Raw genomic sequence first — 17660 nt, forward strand, 5'->3', positions numbered from 1 at the left:
TGCTGACTGATGGATATACAAAATAAAGGAGAAACATGTATCACAGACAACTTTAAGATTTAAGCATGGGGACTTCCCTGGTGGCACAGTGGTTAAGAATCCGTCTGCCAACGCAGGGGACACAGGTTCGATCCCTGGTCCGGAAAGATCCCACATGTCGCAGAGCAACTAAGGCTGCGCATCACAACTACTGAGCCTGCGCTCAGGAGCCCATGCTCTGCAACAAGAGAAGCCACTGCAATGAGAAGCCCGTGCACCGCAACAAAGAGTAGCCCCTGCTTGCTGCAACTAGAGAAAGCCCATGCGCAGCAACGAAGACCCAATGCCGCCAAAAATAAATAAAATAAATTAATTAAGCAAAAAAAAGATTTAAGTATGATGATAAAACAAAGAAAAACAGAGTAGGTGGCAAGTGGGTAATAATAAATCAAAAAGTGAAGGAAATTCCTTGAGCCTCTCAATGGAAGTATTCAGTAAACCACTGGAGATACAAACCTGGAGAGTACACACTGATGAACATATAAACATATAAAACATCCATGGAGAAGAGACAAAGAGAGGTGAGCAGAGGGCTAAGTACTGAGAAGAATAACGACCGTTGTTAAGAGGATCATGAAACAACAACCAAAAGAAAAAAAATAAACGTAGTAGCCAGAAAATCAGGATGCACACTAACATGAAAAGCAAGGAAAGAAAGTTAAGAAGCCTAGGTGGAAGTCAACAGTAACACATATACACTAACTGAATAAAATCAGGATGAAGCCAATACCATTGGAAAAAAGGATGTCCTTTGAAGCAGCAGTCTGAATACGTCACATTCACATGTAATGTCATTACAAAACTGCAGTAAGTTAGGGAAGAAGTAGTAAAAGGGCTGAGGGCAGCAAGAGCTGAGGGCAGAAATTTTAACTAAGATCTTAAAATTTTTGAAATAAAAAAGAGAAATGAGGAAGATAGCTAGAAAGAACAGTAGCAATAGTTAATCAAAGTTTATTTTTTTCTCCCAAAATACGGAAGTCTGTATATACTTGAAGGTAAGGAGGAAAAACCCCTGGAGATAACCATCGAAGTGATCAGAGGAAAAGTTAAGTATAGCAGCAAGATTCCTCTTCCATTCAGTTTACAAAATAAGGTGAAAGAATAGAGATTTGTCATGGTGAAAACAAAACAAAAAAAATGCAAGCTTGTATTCTATTTTCTTTTTCAATTAAGTAGACGTCAATGGCACCTTCTGAAAGAGAGGAAGATATATGAGACAAAAGCAAAATATTAGACTAATAAAATGATTGCCAAGTAGCAAGCGTCCATTGGATCTGTCCAGCATAAATTTATAGTGGCCAAAAATTTTCATAATTACCCACCTTCCTCCACAAATACACTGTGACCTATGAGGAAGAACAGAGGAAATAGATGGGTAGGAAAATTTGACAACAGGAGCCCAGTAAAATATGAAAAAGTGACTGATGCAAGTTCAGGCTATATATAATGCACACAGGAATAAGCTAAGGGAGAGAAATTGAGGGTCCCTATGGAAAAAAATAGATAAAGGAACATAGGTGGAGTAATCGCAAAGATCAGAGTTCACACGAGCCAGTTAGGATGTAAGAAATTTTTTAGATCATTCACTTACACACCATACTGTATGCTATGGTCTGAATATTTGTGTCTCCCCACCCCTCAATTTTATGTTGAACTCCTAATGCCCAAAGTGATGGTATTGGAAGTGAGGCCTTTGGAAGGTGATTAAGTCTTGAGGGCAGATCACAAATGAGATTAATGTTCTTATAAAAAGACCTGAGAGAAGTCCCTTTGCCCCTTCTACCATGTGAGGATACAAGAGAAAAGTCTGCAACCCGGAAGAGGGTCCTCACCAGAGCCCAATGATGCCAGCACCTTGATCTTAGACCTCCTAGACATGCTTTAATATTAAAAATGTTTTAATATTAAAATAAAATAGGACTCAAAATTGAGTAAATTCCACAGGTTCCTTAACTGCAATTCCAAAACCAAAAAACAGCTCTGAAACCCAAAATAATGCATTTGGCAGTGAAACCTTACCGAAACTGACATGAAGCTATTTATAGTCTTTATTTACCCCATTTAGTGTAAACATTCATACATTTTGCTGCAGAAATAGTAACTTGTTTGAAGAAGGCTACTGCACTGGACTGTTGAAAGGTTACATAACACTACCTTAGCTATATCCAAAAAATTCTTAATTCCAAAACCTATTAGACCACAGAGTTTTAGTTGACTATGATCCTACAATAATTGCTAACATTTACTGAGCTATTAACCATGTGTCAGACACTGTTCTGATCACTTTATATGCAGTAACTCATTTAATCCTTCCAAGCACCATGAGGTAGTTATTATAATTATTCAAATTTTACAAAGGAGGAAAGTGCGGCACAGAGAGATTAAGCAAGTCACAGAGCCAGAGAGTGACTAAGCTGGGATGAATACAACATTTAAAATATTACACTTAAGGTGAAGAAAACATTTACAAAATATAGAACTGATTATAGTAGGGTGGTAGGAGTCAGTGATATTTTTCTCTATTCAATTAATGTATTACTTTTAGAATGGTAAAGATTCAAACACTTCATGTGTTCATTAAATACAGAACACTTCATGCACTTACAAATTCTCATTTATGTGCAATTCCTTAGTCAACTTGCATAAACTGCACAGTATAAAATCCAAACTCCTCAGCTTATGCTAATATTTTTAATTTTTTATTGAAATATAACACCTTAATATCTTTTTAATCACAAGCAATACACAATAATACATATTCATTGTAGAAGTAAGAAAATTTGTATAAGTAAAAAGAAAATAATCACCTATAAATTTACACTCAAAAATAACCACTTAACAGTTTGGCACATTTCCTTCCAGATGTCAATGTATGTTATTTAATCAAAATAAAATCATGTTTTTAAATTTACTTTTTTCACTTAACATACACCAAGACATAATTTCAAGTTTTTATTCTTCTAACCATCATTTTAATGGCTAGGCAGTACCCCACTTTAGGGATGTACCCTAACAATCACTGTGAAATATTTAAGTTGTTTATAATTCCACAGCATTGAGTCACCGGCTCTGGGAGTCAAACTGTTTGGAATCAAGTCCATGCTCTACATTACTAACTCTGCTACCTTGGGCAAGCTACCTAATTTCTCTATGCCTCAGTTTTCTCTTCTGAAAAATGGGGGATAATATAACCTACTACATTATTAATGTGGGGAGGAGGGTCAAATGTGTCAATATACAGCTTTTATTATCAACAATGCTGCAATTGGTATGTAAACAGCTACCAATTTATTGGCATATCTTTACTACCCCAAAATAAATTCATTTAAATAGGAATTTCCACATCAGAAGGTATGCCTATTTTTCAGGCTTTGAATCTGCCAAATCACAGCTGGGTTTAAAACCTTCATCAAATAGCTCTCTCACTTAATACTCATTTCTCTTTATCCAAGAAAATGAAAACTATGATCCAGTTAAGCTAACCAGCTTGTTTCAATTAGCTTTTGCTCTTCCACTTTTGTACATGCAAACCTAGACGGATTTCATAAAATCTGTTTGTAGGGAACTTAACAAAACCTGGCCCAAATCCTCATTCAGCACATCATTTCCTCTACCCTTGAATCCCTAACTTTAACACTGTCAGTGGGAGGGGACAGCCTGCCACCCAAAACAACACATTATATTTTTACTGTTTTGAGGAAATTTTTCTTGGAAGAATGCTGAAATCTGCCTCCTTCTAACTTCTACCCCTTGATCCTACTTCTTTCTAGTCAAATCAAACCTGATTTTTCTGTGTGACAGACCTCCAAATATTTAAATACTACTATCATTTCTTAGATGAGCTCCTTTTTTGGGGGCCAAACATCACAGTTTTTCAACTTTTCCTCCTTTCCATTTCCCCCATGATCAGAATTCTCTGGCTATGCTCTATAGTTCAGTGGTTTTTAAACCTGATTGTCTGTCACCTAAGGAATGTGAGAAAAACAGAGTGGCCCTGTTCCTATCTTACTTAAGCTTGGGCCTCATGGTTTTTTTTAATTAGCTCTCCAGGTGATTCTGATACAAAGTTTGAGAACTGATTGATGCAAGGTCCCACTTACAATATGATATATCATATGCTACCTGAAAATCTGACATAATACCCCAGGTATAACACAACTAGTAAAAAGTAAAGTGGGGCTAACACCCTGCTCTTTCTATATGCTGTTCTACCAACTTCAAAATGACATTTACTTTTAAAAAAATTATAAGTGTTGATTCTTATTAAATGTACAGTTAAAATGATCAAGTCTTTTCCACACTATTTGTGCATTAGCATCTTGGGCCCTAACTGCCAACCTTTATAATCATTCCCATTAAAAGGTGAGGGAACTCGGGCTAAGAGTTTAGATTTCTATTTCTAGAAATCTAGATCAATGGCCCTGCATGTGGATTTACCTTCAGTGGAGAAATCACTTCATGCTTAAGCCTCTACACTTACATTATGGACATACTCAGCCCAAATAAAAGTGCACTAGCCCACCAACGACTGAAATGACAGTTGACTGCACCAAAGCATCTCCTCTGTGCAGAGCACTGTTGTCAACATTATGAGGTAACACATAGGCACTAATACTAATAAATTGACCTTCTAGAGAGCATGATGGAACAAACATCTTCAGAAAAAGTTAAGTATAATACTAATTATCGTTGTCCCAAGGTAGACACGTTAGTGCTGTAGAAACATATGATTACTAGTTGGAAAGCTCTGGAACCAAAGAAATGATTCATTAGAAAACTAAGTTGCCCTGAACGCTAAGGTTTTGTTTCAGTTTGTTTTTTAGCAATTGCAGAGAAGAGATGGAGCCCATCCACACTCAAGCTACTTGCAAAAGGGCACTGCACCCTCAAAATTAATTCATGAGTCAAAATTTCTTGCAATGACTTCTGAATCCCTAACGATTTGTTTGCTTTACTTGTTACTATTTCTAACTTGAGGTACTCAAGGGCCAAAAAAAAGTCCATTCTATGGACAATGAGGCCCATTATAAATATATCTTAGAGTTGAGGGTAGGGGGGACAAACCAAGATCCAATCTATTTATTTTCATTTGAATAGCAAACATCAAAAATATACCTGGCATTTTCTAACAATTACATGAAGAATGACCAGATGCTTCCTGTTGATGGAACAGAACTACAGACTGACAGAATCAGACTAAAGTTCACAAAACAACTAGAAGTGAATTTAGCTTCATTTCAAAACCATTAAACCAAAGTAAGTATGGCCTTAAATTTTCACACATCTACAATTTAATTGCCCCCCAACCTAGAAAACCCAGATTGATTCAAAGAGATAGACAATTCGAACTCTAAGTTACAGACAGTTAACTCTAAGTTTGTATACACACTACAATACAAAAGCACTGTTTCACCAAAGGTTTCACTGCAGGATTCCTTTTAAATCTGGCACTCCTATATTGCTTTGAAAGTGTCCTATCTTCAAAAATTACATTTACATACAAGTTTTCACAAGCAAATCTAACACGGAATTCATGGTTTACTTGTGTACATCATTAAAAATAAGTTGTGGAATTAAAAATTAATTTTAATCACTTAAAATTTTTTCAAATGTTCTAAATCCCAAACTGAAAAAAAGTTGGAGTCCAAGAAAAAAGCACAGGAATCAACCTTCTTATCCATATTTTTAAAGTGTGTCTTGTATAATAACATCCTGATTTGACTTGTGAGACGATAGAAACGACACATTTTTTAGTTTTTTAAAAAAGGCATGAGCATACAGTGTTTTCCAGTGGTTACATGGTGTGACACCACATCACACTGAATGCAGAAGTAGGTTTAAGAATCTAGCTATCTTCTGTTAAACCTGACATTAAAGACTTGCAGAAATGCAAAACAATGTCACTCTTGCCTAAAAGGTCACTGATGTGAACATGCAATGGATTTTTCTTTTGTTATTTTTGGAAAAATAAATACTTCAAAAGAGAGAAAAGAAAAAACATAAAGCCGTCTTTAGTTTCCTTAAATTCAAAATCTGAGCCTGAAAGTGGAAGTGTCAAGGTCGATGGTTACAAGTCAATGAGAAGAAATTTAAAGTAAGCTGGCTGGGTCTATGTGTGAGATAAATATCTGCAAAAAGAACTTTTGACCACGAACTTCTGCATAATAAACTATGGTGCTTCTTTAATTCTGGGATGGCAAACTACTGTACAAGGATCATTTACTCACTACATCAAACCATTTTCCAAATAAAAACTACTTCAGAAAGTAACTTGCCTGAATCGAGACAGCAAATCAGTGTCCAGAGACAGCACTTAAAATATTTCCATATTACCAAGCCCCCTTCAGAAGTACTGTGGTCTCTGCCCCTCCTTTGAACAGATGTCTGTTCGCCAGAGTCCAATCAGCTTTAAAGCAACAGTCTGTGTACTGAAAACAGGCTTCAAGTGGGAAAACACACACAAAGCAGGCCTATATCGTTCCTTTGGTTTCAGTTTTCACGATGCACTCTTGAGGCTAGGCACGCTGGTTCAACACGGTAGGAGAGTTTCAACGAAACACACTAAATACACACTGATTAACTGTGCCCAGGCAGAAATGACCTGGCAAAATTCCCAACTTCTTCCCCGAGGCCCTGCACCCGCAGATCCCGGCGGCTAAGTCCCAAGAACAGAAGTGCCCCAGCATCCTGAGCGGCTGGCTTCGTCCCCTCAGAGACTCGAGTCCCCAAGGCTGAGGCAGTCGACGGCGCGGCCCAGCGCAGGACCGGCCGGGCGCTCCCGTTAACCCTGTCCGGGCCGGCCGCTCCCGCCGCGGCCCGTGCGCCACCCGGCCCCGCGGGCCCAGCAGCACAGCTCACCCGAAGCCGGCCGCCCCCGCCGTCCCTTCCCCGCTCCGGCGAGCCAGGCGGTGCGATCAGGCCGCCCAGACAAAGAGAGCGGCGGCTCCCGGGGCGGCGGGCGCCAAGGCCGTGCCGCGCCTGCCTGCCTGTCTCCCTCCCTCCCTCGCCCGCCTCCCGCAGAGCCCCCAAAGCCCCGGCCCGACCCCATTCCGCCCCGGGGCGGCCGCTCGGGACCGGCCGGGCTATGAGCCGCGGGGAGGCCGCAGCTCGCCAGGGCCGAGGAGGGGGCGGCGGCCGCCACCATGTCTGCCCGCCCCTCCCAGAAGCGGGGTGCGAGCGGACAAAGCGCGCCGGCGGCGCGGGCGGAGCGGGGGCCCAGGCCGACCCCGCCGACCCCCGCGGAATAAGCGGGGCCAAGAGCCCCGGAAACCCGGCGCCTTAATGCAATAAACAGGAAATCGCGGGGATGATCTGGGTTCCGGGGGAAGTGGAATTATTTTTTACCAGCGAAGAGATCAACTTCCACATCCGGTGGTAACAGGGCCCTACACAGACCCGCACTGACCTGGAAAAGCTTCGGGAGCGGCGGCCGGGGAGCAGCAGGAGGTGGTTCGGGGACCCGAGGCGCCTCGTACCCGGCCGGGCTGACGCGGCCCAGCTAAACACAAAGCGCTTCAGCTGCACAAGGCGCTATTTTCCGAAAATGCCGCGTCTGGTCGGCGCCCAAAATCCCCACCGAAAAGTCCCCCGTGCTGCGCGCGGAGGGACACATGGTGTGCGAGTGAGTCAAAGCTCCCAGCATCCCTCCCGTACCCGGCCCTCGTCAGCCCCTCTTCTGAGCCTTTCCGCCCCTGCCCTGGTCAGCAGATCCCTCTCCCACCCACTCCCCGATCCCATTCCGGCGGGAGGAAGGGGGCGAGACGGCCTGGTTTTTCTTTTTAACAAAGGGGAGGAAAATATGCCATCTCTAGAACTTGAGCCACACAAAGAAAGCGGCGGAATGATCCGTTGTCGGCGACCGCAAGTCCCGGCTCGCCCGGCGCCTGCGCGGCACGGGGGTAGGAGCTGCGGCCGGCCATGTGCGCGGCGGGGCTGCAGGCCGGCCACCTAGCCTTCCCGCCACTTTCTGCGGGGCTAGTAGTGGGAGGCTGAAGTGCGTGTGCTAACGTTATGTCTTCGGCATGAAAGCTGAGAGATGGGGAATCCTGACTCCTTTCAGGTTAAGCTGAGACATCTAGCAGAGTCCTGGGAGACGGAAGGGCAGTGAAAAAGCTAGGATTTAACTTGAAGCCGCCCTAGATTCCACTAGGCTGACTGGGACAGGAGTCGCTGTTGAGGTACAAGGGGAGGAACTACGGATGTTATTTCTCCACTTCACCTAAACTGAGCAAGTCAAGTTCGTGACGAAAACGTACATATTCCTGTAGCCACCCCCGCCTTTTTTTTTTTTTTTCTTAAACATTCTTTTGATGCCTTATACTTCGTAGACCTTTCGTAACTGCTCGCCGAATTCCCTCGGATTACTGTCACCTCAGAGGTAGAAGTCTTGTTTTTCCGTGGCTGGAATGTCAAGATTTTTGTTGTGTTGTATTTTATTAAGAAAGCAGCAAAAGTTTATTTGTGGATGGTGATTTACAAAGTAAGAGTCTTAGGAGTTTAAATTACTTGTGATGATTTTGCTAAAATACCCACCACACTGGTAATGTTTTTAACAGATGAGCCTGGGAATGACTTTTCCAACCTTCTAACCGTACAATTTTTGGCTTCCTATATTTAGGAATTGGGAATATGTGAGAGAGCGCCAAGATTTTAATCTAGAAGAGTTTACAAACAAATGAAATAACATGTTGTCTACAGATTTTGGGTGGCCTCAGATAAACAGTCTTTCTCCACTTACCCTTTTGTGTTATTGATGTAGAGATTTGTAAAGTCTTTGTGTAACTTATGAAAGCGTTGTGCCTAAAATAGAAACAAAGTGAATGGCATAGGAACCTGTATTCTATTTTTCTTTCAATTTAATATTTTCAGTGCTTCTTTCGATAGTCACATGCTTCTCTTTAACATTGAGTTTATCTGAGTAAGCATTCAGCTAATGGTTGTTGTAGAATCCTTGCCCTCATTAATCTTATGCTGTAGAATGCAGACAAGTAGGCATCATCAGTAGTATAATGACGGTAAACTGCTGAATGCTGTGAAGTTTTATATAGGAGGAATCCCTTACTTGTCAGGGAGGCATGGAATGGGACTGGAGAAGCAATCAGCTTTAATAAGGGAGTCGGGGAAGAACCTTCCAGACAGGTGAAGCAACAAATGCAAAGGTTAAAAGGAAAACTCTGGAGAAATTGTTGGACAAAGAAGATAATGCTTTTTCAGGAATGCCTAAAGATGTGTCTGAAGAGGTCTAGTCATAAAGGCCTTGAATGCCATTTGCAGAAATTAGCTTTTGAGAGCTAAGAGGATGGCATTGAAAGATTTTAAGTAGAAGCATAATCAGATTGGATTTGTATTTTAGACAGATCACTGTCATGCAAAAGTCAGAGGCAAAGAAAACAGTTTGGAGAAAACAGCAATCTATGAGAGAGTAATGACTTGGACTGAGATAGTGGCAAACAGGAGTGAAGAATATGACCGAAGATGTTGAGAGCTTGGTGATTTGGTTGACTGGATACGGAATGACTGAAAAGATGTCAAAGATGACTCCCAAGTGTGTTGAGGGAGCATTTAGGAGGATGTCTTCACTGAGATTGTATGTCTAGTAGGCACTTAGGTATTCTTTCATGTGAGTTGTCTCGAGAGCAACTGTCACTGGCACTGTTCTACACATTAGAACAGATTAAGCAGGAACAAGACCAACAAGGTTCCTGCTCCTGTTTCCGTGGAGGGAACAGACTATAAACAAGTTTTATAAAAGAAGAGGAAAGGTAATACCACATAATATCCTTTATGAAGAGAATAAAAGGGTATTTGGATGAAGCATTTCTCTGGGAAGAGAGAGCAGGCATAATTTTGAAGATTGTTCAGAAATGGCCTCTCTGGGAGTTTCCTGGTTGCCTAATGGTTAGGATTCTGGGCTTTCACTGCTGTGACCCAGGTTCAGTCCCTGGTTGGGGAACTGAGATCTGGCAAGCCGTGTGGCACAGCCAGAAAAAAAAGTGGCCTCTCTGAGAAGGTATTCTTTGAGCTAAGACCTGAATGGGAATAAGTTGAGGGCAGTGTTCAAGACCAAAGGGAATAGTAAGGCAAAATCTTTGGTGAGAAAGCAAGAAAGGCAATGTGGCTAAAGTCTAGAGAGCAAAGAAAGGAAAGGTAGAAGATGAAGTCTGCAGCCTTGGTAAGTTTCAGAGCTCTAGAAGCCACTGAAGGGTTTTAAGGTATGGAGTAACATGGATAGTAACAGTAGAGATAAAGTGGATGCATTGAAGATATATTTTGTGATTAGACCCGACCTATATTGCTAATGAATCAAACAGGGAAAGGGAAAAATCAAGAGTGATTCCTAGGTTTGGGGCATGATTGTCTAGGCCAACACTGTCCAATATAAATATAACACAAGCCACATATGTAATTTTACAGTAGCCACATTAAAAAAGTGAAAGAAAACAAAAAGAAATTTAAAAAATCTTATTTGACCCGATATATCCAAAATAGTATCATTTCATATGTGATCAGTATTTAAAAGTATTAAATATTTTGCATTCTTTTTCTCATTACCAAGTAAGTGTTCAAAATCTGGTGGTTTTTTACATTTATAGCATATCACAATAATTGATTTCATAAAATTTACAGCTGAAAAAGTAGATTCACATACTCGAATCATTCCAAACATATTTCAAAAGTTTTGCAGTAATTGAATTATGTATAAGATTTTTTATTTTAAATTAAAGTTAAGATTAAAATTTTACTTACTAAATTAGCCACATTTCAACTGCTCCATGGCCACTTGTGGCTAGTTGCTACTATATTGGACAGTGCAGGTCTACTAGAATAAAGAATAGTGGAAAATCAGACCAAAAAAGTTGTGTGGAACCAGCCTGGAAGGCCTTTGATGCCATGTTAAAGGATTGGGATCTTACCCTTTAAGACAGAGGGAACAGTGGGTCGTTTTTAAGCTAAGGAGTGACACAGCGTTGTGCTTAAGGCTAGAAAAAGTCCAGTAGGTGACCAACTGATGACTCAGGTCCAAGACTAACCCTTCAGTAGAGTCTCCACATTCTAGGACCTACCTCAGCCCTTCAAATTCAGAAGTCTGATTTTTGTCAGTGCGCTAGAGCAGTGCTACCGAAAGTATGGGCCACGGGCCACCGCCGATCTGTAAACCCTTTGTTATTGGTCCAAGGCATTTACAGAAATCGAGAGTAAGAATTTAGAAACTTTTATAGCAATTAGTGTTACACTAATTTTATGTTTATGGTTCTAATAAAAATTGGGGGCTTGTATTGTTGTATCTTGTATATGCCTTTGTTTTATTTCCCTTCTCTAGTTAATTTATTTTTATATTTTATAGAAGTGTCTATGATCTTTCACCACATATTATTTTTGCTTTTGTTTTTGTTTTTGCGGTACACGGGCCTCCCACTGTTATGGCCTCTCCCGTTGCGGAGCGCAGGCTCAGCGGCCATGGCTCACGGGCCCAGCCGCTCCGCGGCATGTGGGATCTTCCCAGACCGGGGCACGAACCCATGTCCCCTGCATCGGCAGGCGGACTCTCAACCACTGCACCACCAGGGAAGCCCACCACAGATTATTTTTGAAGCACTGCTCTAGAGACACTCTGATGAAGGGAGTCAGAAGGACCAAGTTCCCAGAAGACTAATCTAAACCCAGTGCCTTTTTTTTTTTTTAACTTTATAGTGAGAACTATAATGGCTAAGAGGGGAATGGACATCTACTCAGTTTCTCCCACTATACCGAAATGGCAGGCTACATGGAAATAACCAAATTTATAATGGTTACCACTTATTAAATGTTCCTATTTGCCAGCCACTATGCAAAACCTGTTACATATTATTGTCTCATTTAACCCTCATAACAACTCTTAAAATAGGTATTATTAGCCCCATTTTTCCAAAGAGGATACTGAGGCTAAAACAGTTTAAATAACTTGCGTAAAGTCATCAAGCTGGTAAATGTTAGAGACAGGATTCCAATACAGGTCTCTTTTCAAAGCTGTTGTCCCTAATCACTTTTTTTGACATTATATTCCAAGTATCTAGCAGATTCCATGGCACAATAACTCTACATTGGTTTAGAGAGAATGCGCAAAGTTGACTGCATTACCTCCCAGAGGGTCATTAGTGAATTTGGGGTTCTGCAGAGTAAGAGGAGTTAGTGGTATTCTAATAGCATCCAACAAATGCATTCATTTCTACAATAGAAATATGTCTGTTTTGCTGCCATTCAGAATTTATAGACTCCCACAAATCAGTAAAAAATAGAGACAACCCAACAGAAAAATTGGTAAGATTTAAAGTCACTTCACAAAAGAGGATATCTAAATGGCCAATAAACACGTAAAGGTGCTCGACTTCTGTAATCATTAGGGAAATGCAAATTGACATCACAATGAGATACTGTGGCACACCCACAATAATGGCTAAAATGGAAAACAAAATGTCAAGTATTGGAACAAATGAAACTGTACACTGTTGGTGGGAATGTATATTGGTATAGCCATTTTGGAAAATTCACAGTTCAAGAAAACACATGAAACCAAACTAGATTTAGGGATACAGGTTTAGGTAGTAAAATCTATGAAGAAAAGAAAGGAAATGATTAGCTTTGGGTGGGGGAGTAATGCTTGGGAGGGTATGTAGGGGTGCTTCTGCAGTGCTAGCAGCGTTCTGTTTCTTGACGTGAGTGGGGGTTGCATAGATGTTCACTTTGTGATTCATTGAGCTGTCAGTTTTGAGGTGGATGACTTTTCAGTATATGTATTATATATTTCATGGTTTTAAAATTTTTGCTGAAGTTAACAAGTTAGAAAAAATATCCCATGCTGGATACAGACTACCAACTATTACCTTACTGAGCCAAGCGTTACGGATGTGAAAGATAAGGCAGGCTTGAATTCTGAGGTTGGCAGTGGTGAAGGAGAGGAGAGACAGATGCAAAAAAATGCTGCAAAACTTGAGGCAGTATGAGATGGTGAAAGAGCACAGCAATTGGAGTGAGGAGTCCCAAGTTCAGGACTTAACTGGTTTTTCATCTAGACTAACCACTCTCTAGCTAATGACCTGGGCGTATCTCCTAACTTGCCTTAATATCATTTTTCCCACCTGGGGCTCAGGGGAGTTTGATAAGACGTACATTTTTGTTTTGTTTATAACACTTCGTAAGCTATTAAAATGTCATATAAAATTTTTACTGATGTTCAATTGGATGTGATGGGAAAGGGGGAAGGAGTTAGGATGATTGATATTTTGAGTCTGAGTGATGGAGGTTACGGTGATAGCGTGAACTAAATGATTTGGAGAAAGATTTTATTTAAACTCTATTTTATACATGTTGAGTTTAAGATCATGCCAGAACATCAAGGTGGAATTTTCAAACAGATTTAGAACCTAAGTTTTGGTACTCTGAAAAAAGTGTCAGAATTGGTGATAGAAATTAGAAATTACCCACATAAGGGTAATAATTAAAGCCATGGGCGTGAATACGATCATTGGAAGAGAATATAGAAAAACAGTACTGAGGACAAAGAAGGAGAGAGGTAAAGGAAAAAGAGGAAATCCGCACTTACTGAGCACCTGTTGAACTGTGTGCCAGCTGTTCTCTATTTGTTATCTCGTTTATTCCCCTCAAATTCCAGGGTAGCCAGTTGAGCTTCATTTGGTAGACTGACTTTGTAGACTCACAGTAAGGTAAAGAACCAGCATTTAAAACCAGCTTGACTCCAGCTTGTATGGTGCAATACACCATGCCTGTAGAGCCAAGTATCTAAGTCCATGGGGAGAATTTGAGTCAAGGAAAGATATGCCCTGAGAAAAGACCATTGGATTTTTGTGATTTGCGACCAAGGGTTTCTGGAGCATAAAGCAGTGCCTGTACTGTCATATTTGTTGTGCTTCTGTGAGCATGGTTAATCCAGACAAACATTCGTGTTCTAGACCTCTGGCAATGAGAAAAAAGTCAAGGTGGTAACTGTGAAAACCAGTATAATGAAAACAAAGTCAGTTATTAAAGCCTAGCTAGATACTTTTTTGCCAAGTGCATTAAATCATGCCAAAGCATGAAAGAAACGGGAATAACTCATACGTGATTCATTGTTGTTTGCTGCTTTGTTCGCATACTGCCAAGAACCATCTCGCATATCATCAATGGTATGGGTCCTTCACATTGGAAAACGCTGAAATGTTATATAATAGTGTTCACTGTTCACAGGGCATTTTCAGTCACCTGAAATTTTAAGGGAAAAGATCAAGATGGCTTTGCCAGCCAAGGACATTATAACTTAGAATGAAAGATAATTTTGCTGGTGATAAACACTTGCCTTTTGGAAAGCAGCAATATCTCCTCAAAATTTAGAGTAATCCACTGTACCTACGAGGACGACTTTTCCCTACTAGGTTTACTAAAACTATTTACTCTTAGAATAGCATCTTAACATTAAAAAAAAGTAAAAGAAGAATGTTCCGCCACAATACAATTACCGGTTTCTTACTGTGTGTTTTTAGATTTACAGATGAATAATGTGTGCGTTTTTGGAAAACAGACTGTTGAGGAATTTTAACTTGATTGCAGGAGCATGATGTCTTCTGTCTTTATCTACTCCCTCTTTCCAAGTTCTAGAGAAGACCTCCAGTAAGCAAGTGAAACTCTTTGGCATAGTCACTGATCTCAGAATCGCTTAGGAGCACCGAGAACTTTGATTTCCAGGAATTGGTTAGGCACAGCCACTTCACTCAACCTTATATTTTACACCCCAGAGTAAAGGTTGCATTTGGGCAACCTGATTTTCTTTCTTTCTGTTTTAAGGCGGTGGGCAGTTAATAATTGTTGGTTGGTTACAGCCTCCAGCCAGATTTGTTAAAATAGATAATCCACCCACAGGTGCAAAAAACTTTTTAAACATCATCACTGTCTTCCATCTATACGTTTCCCACCCCCAAGGTAACCTCTACTCTTACTTTCTTGTGTATTTTTCAAGAGTTTTTCTTCATGCTTATACGTGTAATTATTTTCATGCCTTTACATGTTATTTTTCCCCATTTTTATATAAAAGGGAGGATACCGTATACAATATTCTGCACTTTGCACTTAAGACATCTTGGGCTTTTCCGTATAAATGCACCCTTTTTTCTTACCCCTGCAGATTATTTAACCAGTCATTGTCCAATTGAAGAACATGAGTTTCTTTTTTCTTTTTTCTTTTTTTTTTTTGGCTGTGTTAGGTCTTCATTGCTGCATACAGGCTTTCTCTAGTTGCATTACGTGGGCTTCTCATTGCCGTGACTTCTCTTACTGTGGAGCACGGGCTCTAGGAGCACAGGCTTCAGTAATTGTGGCCCGCAGGCTCAGTAGTTGTGGCACATGGGCTTAGTTGCTCCATGGCATGTGGCATCTTCCCGGACCAGGGATCAAAGCCATGTCCCTGCATTGGCAGGTGGATTCTTAACCACTGCGCAACCAGGGAAGTCTAGAACGTGAGTTTCTAATCTTTTATATTCTAATTAGTGCTTGGATGGGTATCGTTGTACACAAATCTTTTCTTGTATATTTAAGCATGTCTCATCTCAGTTCCCAGACTGGAATTACTCTGCAAAAGGGCGTATGTGTATTTTTAATTTTAATAGGTACTGCCATATTGCCCTCCATGTACCAAATGTTTCTCCACAGCACTGCTGATAGACTAGAGTATTACCAAATTTTTGGATATTTCCCTGTGAACTTTTGAAGGGTAGATTATTTCAAGTCCTACCTAATATTTTCAGGACCAGTAACAGAATCATTTGGTTAAACTGGGGGAAATGAGATTTGGTTTACACAGTTTGTTCAGGACACAAATTATTTGCTGCAGATCCTGCAGCTACACACCCACGACTAGTAAAAACATGGCTGCTTATGCAGTGGAAGCAGCCAGCAAAAACCTGGAAAAGTGCCAAGAATGACTACAAACAGCTCCACCTACTCTTTTTGTGTGTGTGTGGCAAATTTGCAAGCTTAGCAGTATCTAAAAAGATCCTTCAGCCTTTGTTTGAATTACAGAGAATCAACCTGGTAAGAGGGAGGGAGTTACTCATTTCATGGAAAATTCCCCTGATATTATAGGAGCTGAAAATGATTTTTATTTAATTTTGCTTCAGTGCTGAAGTGACACAGGGAGGGAGAAAATAGAGCTGTTAGGCTGTGGGGTCCACCTGCACTGGGGTTTATGTTAGAGTGTGAAGAAAGATTTCCAGGAATGATAATCTCAGTTACTTGGAGCCAAGGTAATTTACAGAGGAAAAAACAGAGTTCAATGTGGTATGCTAGCTTACTGGCTTTTCAGACTTTTTTTGTTTTTGTAACATTTTTCTAAATTGAAGTATAGTTGATTTACAATGTGTCAGGTATACAGCAAAGTGATTCAGTTATATATATATATATATATATATATATATATATATATATATATATATATTCTTTTTCAGATTCTTTTCCATTATAGGTTATTATAAGATATTGAATATAGTTCCCTGTTCTATACATTAGGTCCTTGTTGGCACTTCTAAATCATTTTACAAATTTGTAGGCTTGTTATGGACTGAATGTTTGTGTCTCCCCCTCTCCCCCCAAAATATTCATAACTCCTAACCCTTAATGTGATAGTATTTGGAGATGGTGCCTTTGTAAGGTAATTGAGGTTAAATTAGATCATGATAGTGGGGCCCTTATAATGGGATTGTGGCCTTATAAGAAGAGGATGAGAGAGATCTTTTCCAGCTGGAGCTCAGAAGCACAGAGGAAAGGCCATGTGAGGACCCAGTGAGGAGGCCATCTGCAAGCCTGGAATAGAGCTTCCTACCAGGAACTGAAATGGCCAGCACCTTAGTTTTGGACTTCCCAGCCTCTAGAACTGTGAGGAATAAATTTCTGTTGTTTAAACCACCTACTCTATGGTAGTTTGTTATGGCAGCTGAAGTTGACTAAGTGTATTTTTAGTTTTCCACAGATTCATAAAGATCCATCCAAAAAAAATTGTGATGATTATTAATAGTGTCACGTCTTTCGTCAAATTAACTACAACCAACATATTGTCTGTGTAGTTCCTGCAAAATTTGGAAACTGTTACCTCTTTAGGCATGGCACGTGACTATTGGGGAATCCTTCCATTTATTTAATATACCCAAATGTTAACTTGCATCTCAGGAGTGGCTTAGAATTTGGAATCCTTCTGTCTCTTGAGTTTGAATAAGAGGCATATAAATGCAGGCCTAAACTCATTCACTTGATGGGCTGTAAGTAGTGGTACACACTGGTGATTGATTGGATATTCGATGATACCAAGAAAACATATTACTTTTATTGAACTTTGGTGTTTTGTTATGATAATAGTATTATGATTAAGTTTTTTAATCCAGAGTCTTTTAGACATGATATCTGGGGTTTGTTTCAAAAGAATGTGGTGTTGCAACAGGGTGTAAACTGTTGGCAGTATCAAGGAAGTAATAGTGGTCTAGGGTATGATCATTGGAGAAGCTAAATGATGGATACTTGGGGGTTCTTTGTGTTGTTCTGTACTTCTGTATATGTTGACATTTTCTGTACTAAAAAATTGTTAAAGTAATTTATCATTGTGTATA

The 17660-nt window shown here is 40.2% G+C and overlaps 2 protein-coding genes across 4 annotated transcripts in view; one reads left to right on the forward strand and one right to left on the reverse strand.

The window, feature by feature from the left end:
- The window catches only part of GABPB1 (GA binding protein transcription factor subunit beta 1), an 80437-nt gene extending 72085 nt beyond the window's left edge, over window positions 1-8352 (reverse strand). For both annotated transcript variants that reach the window (XM_079912614.1, XM_079912613.1), the window contains exon 1: window positions 7445-8352. The gene's annotated coding sequence lies outside the window, so the exon portion shown is untranslated. The remainder of the gene's footprint in view (window positions 1-7444) is intronic.
- Window positions 8353-8385: 33 nt separating this feature from the next.
- The window catches only part of USP8 (ubiquitin specific peptidase 8), a 98766-nt gene continuing 89491 nt past the window's right edge, over window positions 8386-17660 (forward strand). The window contains exon 1 of one of the 2 annotated variants that reach the window (XM_079912618.1): window positions 8386-8416. The gene's annotated coding sequence lies outside the window, so the exon portion shown is untranslated. Of the gene's footprint in view, window positions 8519-17660 lie in introns of both variants that reach the window. The other variant, XM_079912617.1, reaches the window with a different exon arrangement.

The sequence above is a fragment of the Stenella coeruleoalba genome, assembly GCF_951394435.1.
Source record: "Stenella coeruleoalba genome assembly, chromosome: 2".
Taxonomy (NCBI): domain Eukaryota; kingdom Metazoa; phylum Chordata; class Mammalia; order Artiodactyla; family Delphinidae; genus Stenella; species Stenella coeruleoalba.